The sequence below is a fragment of the Bicyclus anynana genome, chromosome 11 (genome assembly GCF_947172395.1).
Source record: "Bicyclus anynana chromosome 11, ilBicAnyn1.1, whole genome shotgun sequence".
Classification (NCBI taxonomy): domain Eukaryota; kingdom Metazoa; phylum Arthropoda; class Insecta; order Lepidoptera; family Nymphalidae; genus Bicyclus; species Bicyclus anynana.
This window is the reverse complement of record NC_069093.1, coordinates 10,814,818-10,830,142: the sequence shown is the minus strand read 5'-3', so window position 1 is coordinate 10,830,142 and position 15,325 is coordinate 10,814,818. Positions and strand designations below refer to the sequence as shown.

Below are 15,325 nucleotides of genomic sequence, written 5' to 3'. Positions count from 1 at the left end.
TTACGTTTTCAAATTAATGAAAATAAAATTATATATTGCAGAGTTCAAAACTGAATGATGAAGAACACTTGAAAGAAAAAAAAAAGAAAACGGCGGAAATTTCACTAACGGGAAATTCTCAATATTGTTATTACCCAAATTATTCATAGATATGTAATCTAATCAAAATGAAAAATTTAAGACAAGATATTTTAATTAATTAAAATGATTAATAATTTATTTGTTACCTTTAATTATAATTTATTTGTTTAATGATTTATTTGTTACCTTTATATATACAATCTTGGGTAAGATGGTAGTAGCCCGATAGATTTCTATTAGCTAAACCAATTTTATGAAATCTGAAGAAACTTTAAATATGGCTCATAGACACCACCATAATATGTCACAGCTAAATATTGGATACTGCTAAGGATAAATGATTATACATATGCTTCCCACATATTTGTATTGTCGAGTAATAATATGAGTATCTTCAAGTTCATCATCATGATTTTCAGCCGATGATCGTCCACTGCTGAAAACAGTGCTTTTTAAAGACCATAATGACCTTATAATATTCCTCACTTTTATGTTAAGAGCGCGCAGCGCGTCGGTACGATATGGATAAATTTCGAAGCGCAAACGAGACGCCGAATTATGACTTTCACGTGAGTGAAAAGCACGGAGCGATTGACGCGCGACGCAAATTTTATGACGTGAGCGCCAAAACCATTTTTACCTAATTGCAAGTAAATTATACGAATTAACGAAAAACAAAATGGCCATGTTCAAGATATATACCTAATTTTCTATACAAAACAAAAATTTAAGAAAATAAGTTTGCTTTTCCTGAGATTGAAAGCAAAATGTCAGCAAAACATGTATTTTTCAATAAAATAAACTATCGAGTAAAGTTTTACAAATTGTGTATTTTGTATAGTCATAACGAAGCTAACACTTTGAAATATCATTTACCCAAATATCAGGCTCCTAACTTTTCCAGAATCTGAGATCCAGAACCATTTGTAACCACCAAATTACATATTGCACACTCTTAAACCAGAGTAAAATCTATTTCCATTTAAAATTTCAGCCAATAATCTGTTTAGCAGCTGCAGTGGAATGCTAGCCAAATACACCAAAAATATTGTTTTAAAATCTACGTTGATAGGTTAGAAGTGCTTCTTTTTACAATTCGAAAAAAAAAAAATCGTAACGGAACTTAAACTCCTTCGGTCGCTATAAATCATCAGTATTAAACCTCAAAGTGATAGATTACCACCGTGACGCTTTAAGCTAAAAACAATAGCCATTTCCAATCTACACAATAGCATATTAACGTATTGCAACTAATTAACAATCAGCCAATCTGTTATCAGTAAGAATGCACCTTATATAAGAGTTAGTAACAGTTGTCACGGCTATTCCAATATTGAACGTCGTGTGGTTAACTTCTAGTGCTTTTTATTAAACATCATGCGTTTAGTTATTTGTTTAGCGTTATTTGTAACGGCATGTATTTGTATGTCGGCGAAGCCTTTTTATGACGTGAACGATGCTCCGGCACTCTTTGAAAAGTTTATAAGAGATTACCAGAGACATTACAAGAATGAGGAAGATAGACGAATACATTATGATGCATTTGTGCACTCGTTGAATGAAATAAATAGACTGAATTCGGCGAACGAGTATGCTACGTTTGATATTAACAATTTTGCGGACTTTACGGAGGAAGAAAAAAAGAAACACCGTGGCCTTCTACCTTCGTAGGATCGCCTGCTGTGAGTACCGATAAATTAATCATCATCATACATATAAATAAAATTATAGTGTCCGTCTATGATTTATAGATAACCGTGTTTAAGTGCTTACAGTTATTTACATTTTACACGATACCAAAACACAAACAATGTTTTTTTTAACTTTTGTCTGTCTATCTTTCTGTTAGTCCGGGCTAATCTTTGGAACGGCTGAACCGATTTTAATGTGATTTTCACTAGAAGATAGAAGAGGTTATTGAGCAACTTAAAAGCTACAGGGATTTGTGAAAAACTGAATTTCACTGGACCAAGTTAAGGACATGCGTAGAGTCAACCCTAGTTGATTCTATGGCGAAATGAAATATATAACTGAAATTATTAATTAAAACAAGAGTACGTTTTTAATTTAATAATCATATTTTTTTGCAGATTTACCGACTGAAAGAAACAAAGGCAAACCAACTACCAACCAACCAATCAATTGCTCATCTGGAAAATTGTATACCAATTTATTGTTAATCCAATATAAATATACATAATTTATATAACTAACGAAAACTACATACATGCAATAATAATTGTTTATTAATTATCAATTTGTTACCTCTTTACAGCTAAATTGCATAATTTGTTTTGATGGGAGGGTGGCAACATGTCCGATTTAATTTATTAATTACTGAACCAATTTTATAAATTCTGCTGAAATAATAAACACTTATGGCTCCTCTACAGCAGCGGTCATAATGACAGGTGGTCTTTCAATATTTCACTATTAAAAATATCAATAAAATAGTGGTGAAGATTTCTAAAAATTTCCTATTCCTTGTGCAATTTTCTTAGTATTATTGGTATTAAAAATAAAAAAAAAACACAGGAATTCATTTCAAAATGTTAGCTTCGTGTTAACCGTTAAAAAAAACGTTTTGCCAATAACCTAAATGTCGGGCAATTATTATTTATATCCATGCATTGAAAATATTTTTTTAACGTTAAAAACTTCAAGTAGCATAAAAATTACAATGTAAGCATGTAACATTGTGTTAAATTATGGTTTATGACTATTATTTTGCATATTTTCCTTACTTATACTTAGACAATACACACACTACTATTTAGTTCCAAAGTAAACGTACAACTTGAGTTATGGGTACTAAGATAGTGGATTTTATGATCAAAGTGTACTTATGAATACTTATAACACTGATATTATAATTACAAAAGTAAGTCTGTCTGTCTATCTATTACCTTTTCATGGTTTTTTGGTATAAACATAAATTTGACGTTGGTGCAGAACGCTACTTTTTATCTCGGAAAAATCCATAGTTTCCGCGGGATTCTTTAAGAAACATAACAGACACGGTTGTTTGCTAGTAAGGTATATTATTTAAAAACTATACCTCCCAAAGCCACCACTGTCCAAATAACCTAACCTACTTATATAAAATAAGGCAGTAGCAAGAGCTGACAAACTTTAAGTGTGTTTATAATGGGAAGGTCTAGCTCTCAGATGCTCTTTGGCCAACTGACTGGTGAATTCGAACGAAAAAATCACACATTAACTGGTAATTAGCTGCGGTTGGGCAATGCGTTGTATTCTGGCAAGCGCGGTGAATTTGACTCTCGTCATGCATTACCGTCATCGGTTCAGATTAACTATTGTAAGTAGAATGTATCTGGAGAAAATTTGTTCAGCTATTATATATTAATCCTACATCCGTCGGTCACAAGTCCGGGACTTCGCTGAAGGTTTTTATGCCACTCGAGAGATTATCGGTAACATCCTTGTAAGACCCAATAATTGTTTTCGCCCTTTAAATCCGCTTTTGTGGTCAACCCGTCTCTGACACTGTATCTATTTAATGCTAACACCCTCGTTGGTCAAATCATTAGCGTATTCTGTTACGGTTAGCGGCTATGGATCATGAAATTCTCGGTTCGAATTCTTTCTCCTTTCAAGAAATTTTCTTTTTACTTAGCATGTAGTTGAAAAGTTGGTGGTATTGAACCCTTTGACTTGATTGGTCAAGGAAGTTGGTGATGAAACTTTAAATGGTAAACTCACAATTGATAGTGGCGACGAATAAAATAATTTATCTTATTGTTGTATAAGTCAGCTGCAAAAATAAGTACCAAATTTCACACAGACGATTTAATTTTTTGTGACGATAGTAACGTACTCGTCTAAAGGAAGACTATTGGGTTTTTATTTCTTCCAAGAAATTCTCAACAGAGTTGTAAAGTTGATAGGTACTCATAGCCCTTAAGTCTACTAACCTAAGTTCTAAATGACTTTTTAAATAAACTGAGAAGCCTGGTCTATATTGAGCAATTAAGAATTTGCCTAAGACGGTAAAAGTATAGGGCCCTGTGCCCCTGTGGGTTGAGTTTGTCCCCAGAAACTAAAATGGATTTTTCGCTCGAGTCAAAGTGCCACTGATTCCAGAAAGAAACTTCTCAATAAACTTGGAAGTAATTGAAATTTTTAGACAGCCGTAAAGTTTTTCGACGACAGACGTGACTGGCGTGTTAAAATTTAATCTCAGTAAATCAAAACCTTTTTTTATTTAATTACATTTATTTTAAACATGCTTGTCACTTGCCATGGTTTTTATAAAAAGATCTCAGAGCTATGACCATTCCGTTATTGAAAGTAAGACGGTTGACTTCTACATACGTGTTAAGAAGTCTATCATTATGCGTGTTCTTACTACTTTAACTTTATTAGTTACAGCCGCTATGGCATACAATATCTACAACAAGCCGTATTATAATTTAAAAGAAGCTCGTTCATTGTTCGAATTGTTCATAATACGTTACAAAAAACGATATAACAATGAAGAAGATAAACAGAGGCATTTCGAAGAGTTTTTCAAGACGTTGTTTATAATCAATCGGGCAAATTTGCAACAGTCTGCGACGTACGATATAAACCAGTTTGCGGACTATACACCTGAAGAAAAGAAACATTTATATGGTGTCTTGCTTCCGATAATCAGGACATGAAGCAAATGGAGATTTAATTTGATTATATTTAAAGTTTTGAACTATTTAAACCTGCTATTATGACTACGTGTGGTTGTTATTTAACTCAAAAAAAGTGCAGTCTTGGTTTTCTACGAGTGTCTAAGAAATAAAAAGTTAAAATTATTAATATTAACATTATTTATCAGGTGTCAAATCAAACTTTCATCATTACCCATATTCGCACTTTTAAGTTCGCAAAGTGGCTGTGTTTATCCGTGGTGTCACCTGGATGAGGGTATCAACTGAAAGTCAGTGCTGTATGCTCCAGCAATTAGTTGGATCATGCAGCAAAATGCTGAGCTGGTACCTTTTTCAAGGTTGTGCCAAACATGACAGTGTGGTGTTTGGTGCTTTTACTACTTGGGTTTTGGTTTTGCCTTGCTCAGGTGGTTGAGGCATCGGACGCTGCATCGGTGCTTCGGCATTGTGGTGTGTGGCGTTTTTTCTTTTTTTCCTTTAAGTCATTGACATGCATCGATAGTTGCTCCTGATATTTGATACTATAGCACTGTAATTCCTGTCTGAATGTCTTAACATTACGATCCATTGGGCTATCACGGCACAAATCCGCTCCTATATAATACTCGTATTTAGTTAGACAGATTTATCTTATCCAATTATAATGGGTTGTATTATCCACATCAGACTACGGAGCAGAAACTACTATCATGTATTCCAGGAATGTAGGGATGTTAATACAAACTGCCTCTGGCAGACTAGCTAAGTTGTTCGTAAGTAAATCTACGTAGTGCCTTGAAGTACTGAAGCAATAATGAAGATGTTGTGACGAGAACCGTTTAATTAACTTCAAAATGAGGTCGCGGCCGCTTCGGTCTCAGTTTGAGGGTAAATAATAATGAGCCTGTCGATCGCCGGCGCCTTGAGGGAGCGTTAAGTAATTTATACTTAGCGCTTAGAAAAACTCGGAAGTCATTACTGCTTCAAATGTTTGTAGATCCAATTTGCGCTGAAATTGCGTAATGTTTTCTTTGTGGATGGTTATATGACAGTGATGGGTAAACGCTGGAATATATTCTCCATAAGTATGATGATCTAGCTTCATCATTAACAACCCGAATCGGTTCACTGTTGAGCACAAGTCTCCTCTCAGATTTAGATGGATATGGATGTTAATAGTCCAACACGCTGGCACAATGCGGATTTACAGACTTTACACACGTAGAATAAGAAAATTCTCAGGTATGCAGGTTTCCTCACTATGTTAGATTCTCATTTCTCATTTTCACTTTGTTATGTTAGATCTGAAAAGTTGGAGATGCACTAAGTTTTTTATTGTTTACCATTTAATCAAAGCGATTACCTACTTGCAAACTGCTGTTAGGTATACCTACCTATAAAATCGATATTTTTTTACAAATTTAATTTTTTTATATTTTTCGATAAGTATTTGAAATAAAACAACATCATAAACATACTCTACTGTATTTTATTTAGAATGTTTATTATGGTTTTCATCTTTTAGTTTATTTATTTGCATATTATCGAAAATAACACTAACATCACTAAAATGAAAAGTACTTTTGTATAAGCAAAATACTATATGCAGATATGTGCCTTACTCTCAGGCAAAACTAACCCCATAGACGGCAAAAGAGATGCTATGGTCTATCAAGAAAGTCTGATTAGCAATGAGCGAAGTTAAAAATAAAGGTTATGAAAAATTAATATCCATGTAGTGCAGGGGAAAATCACTTGTTTTAACATATTAATTTACTTATTTGAAATCAAGTTACATAGAAAAATTTTGAAATTTAATAAATACTCAATTGTTTAAATTTTTTTTTAGATATTTGTTCAATAAACTGAATTAAAAAACTTTTTAATACTGAGCCGAAAAATCTAAAAAAATATCGGTATATCGAAATATCGATATTTTTTTTTCGATATATCAATTATCAAAGTCCGATATCGATATATTTAAAAATATCGATATATCGAAAATTTATCCGATATTTTAAATTAGGTCAACATCCCTATTATAAGGTTATTAGATAATAAAGGTTATTATTATTACTTATTGTCTTATTATTAGTTATAATAACTTATAGTTATTAATTAGTTACTATACTATAATTATTAATTAGTTACTTTACTTTACTAGTTTTACTACCGCTTTTGTAAATAGAACATTTACAAATGCGTATCAAAAATTCCAATAGTCCAACACGCTAGCATGCGGATTGCAGCTGATTTTACACATCGTTCGGTGCCTTATATAACTACCGCGAATAACACTTCATAGCGCGCTCTGAGCATGGCATAGTGACATCTATCGACGACAAGTCACAACAGTTACCATGTTGCCAATGTTGCGGTCAAGATAGCACTTACACAAGATCTATCACAACACAAAGCTACGCTGTTTTCGATTACATCATAATTACAATTTTTAACCGTCTTCAAAAAAAGGAGGAGGTTCGCAATTCGATTCAATTTTTTTTTGTATGTATGTTACTCGATTACTCGAAGACTGCTGGACCAATTTAAATATTTTTTTTTTGTTTGCTTTGTTTGTTTGGGTATACTCCTGAGGTGATCCCATTTGTTTCATGTCAGGGTCTGATGACGGGATCCTGGAGAAATCGAGGGGAACTTCCTAAAATCGTAAGGGCGACTATGGCGTTTGTTATCATTTTCATTAAGCACTTTAAATCACTAAACTTAATGAAGGTTTTAATCGATCTGATGATGAAGCTGAAAGATAGAACAATATAACTCCTCAACGCTTTCAGTAGTTACCTTATGATAGGGTTTTATTATTTTGTATTGATATTGTGACTGTCATTATGGGTCTGGTGATGAAGACAAAGGACAGGCAATGGAACTTCTCAACGGTTTACAATAACTACCTTGTGGCTGGGCTTGATTAACTTGTATTTATGAGGACATTCCACCTAGCTGGGTTGTGACTGTTATCAGGGGTTTGATGATGAAGACAAAAGACAGGTACAGGAACATCTCAACGATTTACAATAGCTACCTTGTGGTTGGGAATTTTAGGCAACCTACTTGCAATATATATAAACGCACTTACTAAATTTTATATACAACACTTTCATTCACTAAACAGATGAGTGAAGGTCGTTTCTAATGCGAATTTTCTAATAATAGTGAATAATGTAATAATAACCATCCTCCATGATAAAACAAAATTAAAAATCTCTATACATATAGTCAAAGTCAAAATCCATTTATTTCAGTTAGGCTTAGTTCACATTCATTAGCACTTTTGAAACGTGAAACGTCGTATAGTCTGTCGTCGGGCATAGATTTATAACATACAAGTGTAACAAACTCCGATACTATAAGCTTTCAAATTACAATAAATAATGTTCGACATTGAAATTGGAACTATCAAGTATCAAATCAAATCCATTATCCAGTTCTGAGACCAATTAACATTAACTTATAATTATTAATTACCGCTTTTGTACTATGTACAAATGCGTATCAAAAATACTTAATGCAATCTAAGATGGTAGCTTAATAGCCACTTGACAAACGCCGTGATCCGTTCGGCGCGTATTATGCTTCCGAGTGCGATACTCTGAAGCGCGTTCTAACTGTAGTGTGGCGTCATCTAGCGACGCGGTGAGACAACTGTTAACAAATTTTGCGTCAAAAATACGCTAGTTGACACATTTTTTAAATTGTCCTAAATTGTTAATTATCGTTCTACTACATTAAAACATTATTAAGTAAATTTTTTGTGACGTGGTTGCATAAAAATTTTGGTTTTTAAAACTTTTTTTGTCAGTACGTCCCAAAACGCTGTCGGCCTTGATGATCTTTATGTTAACTGTTTTATGACGTCACGTTTACAAATCCTTTACGAAACTGAGCGTTTGACAAAAATATTTGTTAACAATTTATTATTCTTTAAAAAAAAAGTTTGACGTTTAGTACAACATTAAGTAGCATTATGTCACAAAATAGAGGACAGCGTTTTTGACGTTGGAAAATTTAAAAAAAAAAAATTAAAATTGGTTGCCTGTAAAGTCGGTATACGGGCGAAAGTTTTACGTGACAACGACTTTGAGTGGTAAAATAATTTTAATTTGCAAACCAATTTATAAGACGTTGTCACGTCAAAAACTTGAAAATAAACTCTTTGGAAGTCCAACATGAACCTTTTTGGAAGTCGGTTAATAAAAGGGACAATTTAAATGAATCTTAAATCAATCAAAAAATCAATTTAAATAAATCAATATTTTTAATTTTTTTTTTTATTAGGAACGTTAATTTTAGTTAAATTAAAACCATACCATACCATATCGATACGTCTACTCGTCTGGACTGGTAGACAGACTGACGGAACACAAAGTTATTAGATGAATAAGTGGTCCGTTTTCGTTTGACTATTTAGAATATGAACCTGTTCGCACCCAAATTCACCAACAAAAAAGTCTGTCGTTTTTTGAAGGGGACGATGTAAATTCATACATCGAAACTATTTAACACCATTAAATGTGCTGTGTCCATACATTGAACACAACTATAAATTTGACACACACGCGTATTTTTTACACAAACACTAGAGTATCCACAGAATTGATCTTTGCCAGAGGGGTAACGGTTAGCGAGGCAGATCCTGTTATTAATGGTCGAAGATTTTTTCCTTCTAACGTTTTGAATGTTATTTTTGTCCCTTTTTAGTTTCGTGGGTTCGTTAATGTTTTGAAGTCGGTTGTATTCTTATTACATTAGTAACTGACTTCCAAAAAGGAAGAGGTTCTACGTTCGGCTGTATGTATGTTTTTTTATGTATGCCCAGCGATATTTCTGTCATTTGTGAACCGATTTTGAAAATTCTTTTTTTGTTTGAAACAGTATATCTACATCCAGGATAGTCCCATTTTTTTCACGTCAAGATCTGATGAAGGTAGGGGTAGGGGTATAGTAGAGTTGGGGTCAGTGGCGTACACAAGGTTTTTAGGTACTCAGGGTAGGCAGGGCGTTTTTTCATATAAGGTATGCACGCCACGCTAAACAAAGTAGACGTTTCGTGCTCTAGCGTCCCTTCGCGAGCTTATTACGTAATAATAATAATTTATGACGATCGCTTGGCGAAGTGGGTAGTGGACCCTGCTGTCTGCATCCATGGCCGTGAGTTCGATTCCCATCCCACAACTGGTTTTTTTTTAATATACGATGGGTCTTCTTTCAATATATTTCAATTTAGGAATCCGTTTGTAAGATATTAAGTTTTTATGAGCTAATTTTTGTTAGAGTCTTGTCCCTACCTTCTACTGGTTAAACATTACAAGCAAAACTAGGTATAACGGCTTATTCACTATTGTTATTTATAGAGTAATAGTCGACCAACTTAAAAAACGTTGTTGGTTATCATACTAATTCCGTTGTTAAATAAAAAGATAAAGTTGTCAGTAAGATTACTCAGGGTTTGTTAAAACTAGAAAGATGAAATTTGGTATGGGTATCTATTTCGTCTATTAAATGGTAAAAAGAAGATTTGAAAAAAAAAGAAAGCTTTTTGGAGTTCCTTCCTTACATGCAAATTGAGGATGAATTTTCCATCGTCCCATAGTGTGGGCCTGTGGGATATGGTTATCGGTATTTTTGTGCATTGCTTAAGGGATTAAAGTGCTAACCTAATCTACGGAACCCTACTCTGCGTGGCCCGACACGCACTTGGCCGGGTTTTTTTTAGGTTTGGAGTGGCGGTTAAGCCAAAGTGAATCTTATTTGTAAGGACATAGATTTATAATTTCATTAATATATAAATGTTAAAAATTAAGGACTTGTCTAACTCTAAAGACGTGTACAAAAATAAAATTTGATAAAATGGATTTGATTATTTTCTGTATTATGAAAAAACATATTGAATTTTTTAGGTTAAGGAAAAAAAAATATTTTAAACCGTTTCTCGTAACAGTTTTGCACGTTTAAAAGTATTTAACTATTTAAAACAATGTTGCGTTTCGTTTTTACTTTTTGGTTTTATTAAAATCATTAAATTAAACTTAAACGAAACGAGCCAGTTCTATTTGATTAATTTTATATATAATAACCGCTTTTGTAACATTACAAATGCGTATCAAAAATTCAATAGTCCACCACGGTAACTTTTCAGTTACCTATAGCTGACTTCATACTACTGTTCGGTGCGTATTATATCTGCCGAGAAAACAATCAATAGCGCGTTTTGAGCGTGGCATAGCGACATCTATCGACGAGAAGTGACAACAGTTAACATGTTGCGTTAAGATAGTACTTACACAAGATACGTTATCGTTTCCATTCTAAAGTACAATTTTTACAATCATAAAGCAGTTTCGTGTTAACAACATTATAACAATATTTTTTTTAAGAACAGAAAAGTTTTTGTTCTCTGTATAAATAAATGCCTATCAAAGAGGACTTGCCCCAAAATGGGCCTTTATTATTTACAGTTTAAAAGCAGGTCGATAGTATTTTTTTACGAATAGAAGATGCAAATTGCTGTTGCGAAAATAATTTTCAGAATTTTTAGAACCCGCATTAATTAGAAAAACTACTAATTGTCTACAAATTAAACATTGACAATACAGTAAAAGTGTTCACAGTCTGTTTCGTTACGTCAGAATAAATTCAATCTCCGCTCAATTCGATGATCGATGTTGGCACTGATTTTGTACAATGGCAACACGCAGCTTAAATCAGCTGTCATGCGCGTCGTATTCAAGTTTTTTGAAAGAACGGTACTCAACGCAGTGACAGATACTGTCAACGAAATCAACCGCCAAAAAGGATCGACCGCGTCGCGTGGACCTTTTTGAACTTTGAAAATCACCATCAATCACCGAGACTACAAATTATACTACGAAATTTCCCTGTCCCTACGCGTAGTGGAAGTCAACGAGTACATCACAATTAAAGGTACGTACGTGCATTATAATTGTTGTTGTACAGAACTCAGCAAAACATCGATATCGTCAAACACCCAAGGCGGAGTTTGAATTTTCCCAATGTAGTAGCAGGCCATTTAATGCGAGTTGCTACATTTTATGGTGCCGAAACCCGGGACCTCCACTATCAAAGTTTGTGTATGGTATTTTCTGCTAAGCGTATCCGCGGAACTTACGTTTAACCAAATTAATTTTGTTCTCACATTGTTCCATTCAGTTTCTATAAACGTCGATGGTACCTACATAAATTAACGCAATCGAACAGGGATTTATTTCACATAAAGCTAAAACAGAATCGTCACAATAAGAAAATTCATAATTAATTTTATCAACCTTTCAGTATCTTGATGTAATTAGTCGATAATTGGCACATAACTTCAACATAATAGTCACTTTACGTAATAATAATTCACGGTAACGCGCCATAGGTATTTAGCCGAAATTAATTCGGTATTTTACTAAAAACATCGGGTAAGTTGAATGTAGTGAACCGCCTGTCTATACCGTCATCGTTCATCACTAAATAGGCCGAAATTCAACTTTACGGTGTATAACATAGCGGTTATATACATGTCTCAGTTATTCTGGTAAGTACAGTTCACCACAAGGTTTGTCCCTAAATCAATTACATTGTTCATACAAATGAAGCAAAACTTGTGTGGTGTACTGTTCATTTGAATGCAAACACTAACAAACACAAACACCCTTTGCGAGCATATTTAATATTATTTTGTTTTATATCCGAATTAGATATAAATTGTAGCTTGATTTAAGATCATAACACAATCCAACGTACAAAAATGTCTCTTTTAACAAAACATTCAGCTCGGAAGGGAAGCACCTCTAAGAAATCGCGTTCAAGGTCTGTCGATATCGGATACACATCCCAGGACTTGCCATCTTTACGCAGACAACGAACGATTGCTTATAAGCGGATATGTAAAACATTGGAGATCGGTCTCGCGGCGACTAGCGATCCATCTCAAAAAGACATTTTTTATTCCTACCACCAGGATATAAAAAAAATTTCGTCTGATTTCGAAAGCGCACATTTTATGATTTTAGAAATTTTAGACGACTCAGATAGCGATGATTGTGAGCTTCAAGAGCGTTTCGATGAGATTTATTATAAGATTATAGCGATTTATCGTAGCTTAAACAGTAGTGAGTCACCTGTTTCTCATTCACAATGTAGCGGATTTTCAAATGTACGATTACCCAAAATACAGCTACCTAACTTTGCTGGTGATCTTAAGCGTTTTCCTGAATATTTAGACACTTTTAATGCATTAATTCACAATTCCACATTTCTTAATAATACTGAGAAATTTCATTATTTGGTGTCCTCACTTAGCGGCGATGCATTGACGGTAGTAAAAACTTTTCCGTTAAGCAGCGAATACTACCGCGATGCATACGACGCTCTTGTTACACGTTATAAAGGTAAACGTGATTTGGCCTTTACTTGCTGGAAGGACATTTTAAATATAAATTTTAATTTTAAAAATGCTCACGAATTTCGTAAGTCCCTTGACTTATTTGATGAAAATTTATGTATTTTAAAATCTGTGAATTTACCGGTAAATCAGTGGGACTTCATATTAGTTTATCATATTTTATCGAAATTAGATACAACTATACGACGAGATTTCGAGGAAAAACATTCGAATACCGAACTACCCACGTATGCGCAATTAAAGGATTTTTTGCACTCTAAATGTGAAGCGTTGTTACGAGATACTCATTTTTCGGAGTCTCGAAGTTTCGAAGTCAAACAAAACAAGTCATTCCACAAAGTGTCCTTTAACCCTGTCCAACCTAAGCACGTGACTAACGCCCATACCCTAATAGCGTCTAAAGAAAAGCACCCAGTAGCCAGCAGTGTTACAATTCCACGCCCGGCTATCTGCCCCTTCTGTAATGATTCCCATACCATCTCATCTTGTCCAGAATTTTTGAATAAAACAGTCGACGAACGTATGAAAATTGCCACTGACAAAAACTGGTGCTTCAACTGTTTAAAGAGTTCCCATCAGCTCAAGCACTGCACAAGCATTTTTTGTTGTCGAACTTGTAAACGGAAACATCATTCCTTACTTCACCGTGAAGCACCTATTGAAACTAATCAATCTACAGCAACTTTAGTTTCAAGGTCACAGGTCAATACAACTGTGCTGCTAGCAACTGCTATTGTGCAAGTTCAGGATATTTCAGGAACAATGCATTCTTTTCGTGCTTTATTTGACACAGGTAGCCAAAGCAATTTCATCACCCAAACAGCAGTAGATCGCTTAAATTTAAAATGGTCTCATACCAATGCCAGCGTTAGTGGACTTGGAGAAACAGCAACTTCCATATTAGGGGACGTTACTTGTAAGATTGGAACTCATAACAAACCAGCGTTTGTGCTAGATTTACACGTATTACCAAAAATATGCGGTGATCAACCTATTGCGAGCTTGAATACATCTGGATGGTCTCATGTTAAATCATTAAACTTAGCTGATCCTGGTTTCGACATTCCGGGTCCTATTGATCTTTTATTTGCCGCTGACGTATTCGCTGAGTCCTTACTCAATCAACGTATTAAAGGAGGTCCAAATCAACCCACAGCTCTGAATTCTATTTTTGGTTGGCTGCTGTTGGGAAAAACAAGGTTGGCATCTACCACAATGCTACATTCTTCCTTAGAAACAGATGCGAAACTAAATTCACTCGTACAGCGTTTTTGGGAAATAGAAAATTTGCCCAAAGCAGTGCTTATGACTCCAGATGAAAAATTGTGTGAACAAAAGTTTATGTCAGATCACACGCGTGATAACAATGGGCGATACATAGTTCGTCTGCCCTTTAAGGATTTGGAACCCTCTTTTGTTGGCTCGCGAGACATTGCACTTCGAAGATTTCACTCAATAGAACGTAGACTTTCAAAAGATCCTGATTTACACAAGCAATATGCCGAGTTCATGTCAGATTACATCAAAAGCGGACATATGTCACTAGTTCCCACAGACGAAATGGAAATGGGAAAATACTATATCCCTCATCACTGCGTTTTACGCCCGGAATCTAAAAGTACACGCCTGCGCGTAGTTTTTGACGCATCGGCCAAGGATTATAATGGGCGTTCGTTAAATGACACACAACTCATTGGTCCAAAACTGCAGTCCAATATATTCGAAATACTTTTGCGCTTTCGTGAACACAATATAGTATTCATGGCTGACGTCCGTCAAATGTACCGACAAATTTCAATTGCTTCGGAGCATCGCGACTATCAACGTATCTTTTGGAAAGCTTCACCAAACGAATCGATTAAGGAATATCGCTTAAACACAGTTACGTATGGTGTCGCTTCATCTCCTTTTCTTGCTTGTCGTTCTTTGCAACAGCTTGCTGAAGATGAAGGAGATTCCTATCCAATTGCGAAACAGATCATTTCATCCGATGTTTATGTCGACGATGTTGTAACCGGATGTGATTCGTTTGAAAGCGCACAACAAGCAAAGACACAGGTCATCGCTCTCTGTAATAGAGGAGGTTTCCAGCTCAGAAAATGGGTTAGCAATTATTCTGAACTGTTGTCCGACCTTCGATCGGAAGATTGTTTGACGGATCCCGTGTCACTTG

At 34.7% G+C, this 15,325-nt stretch overlaps 1 long non-coding RNA gene across 1 annotated transcript; it reads left to right on the top strand.

Annotated features, from left to right (window-relative positions):
* The first annotated feature begins 1,168 nt into the window (after window positions 1-1,168).
* On the top strand, window positions 1,169-2,305 carry LOC128198531 (uncharacterized). Its single transcript, XR_008251281.1, has 2 exons — window positions 1,169-1,763; window positions 2,172-2,305. It is a non-coding gene; the product is annotated as an uncharacterized LOC128198531 (long non-coding RNA).
* Window positions 2,306-15,325: the final 13,020 nt, after the last annotated feature.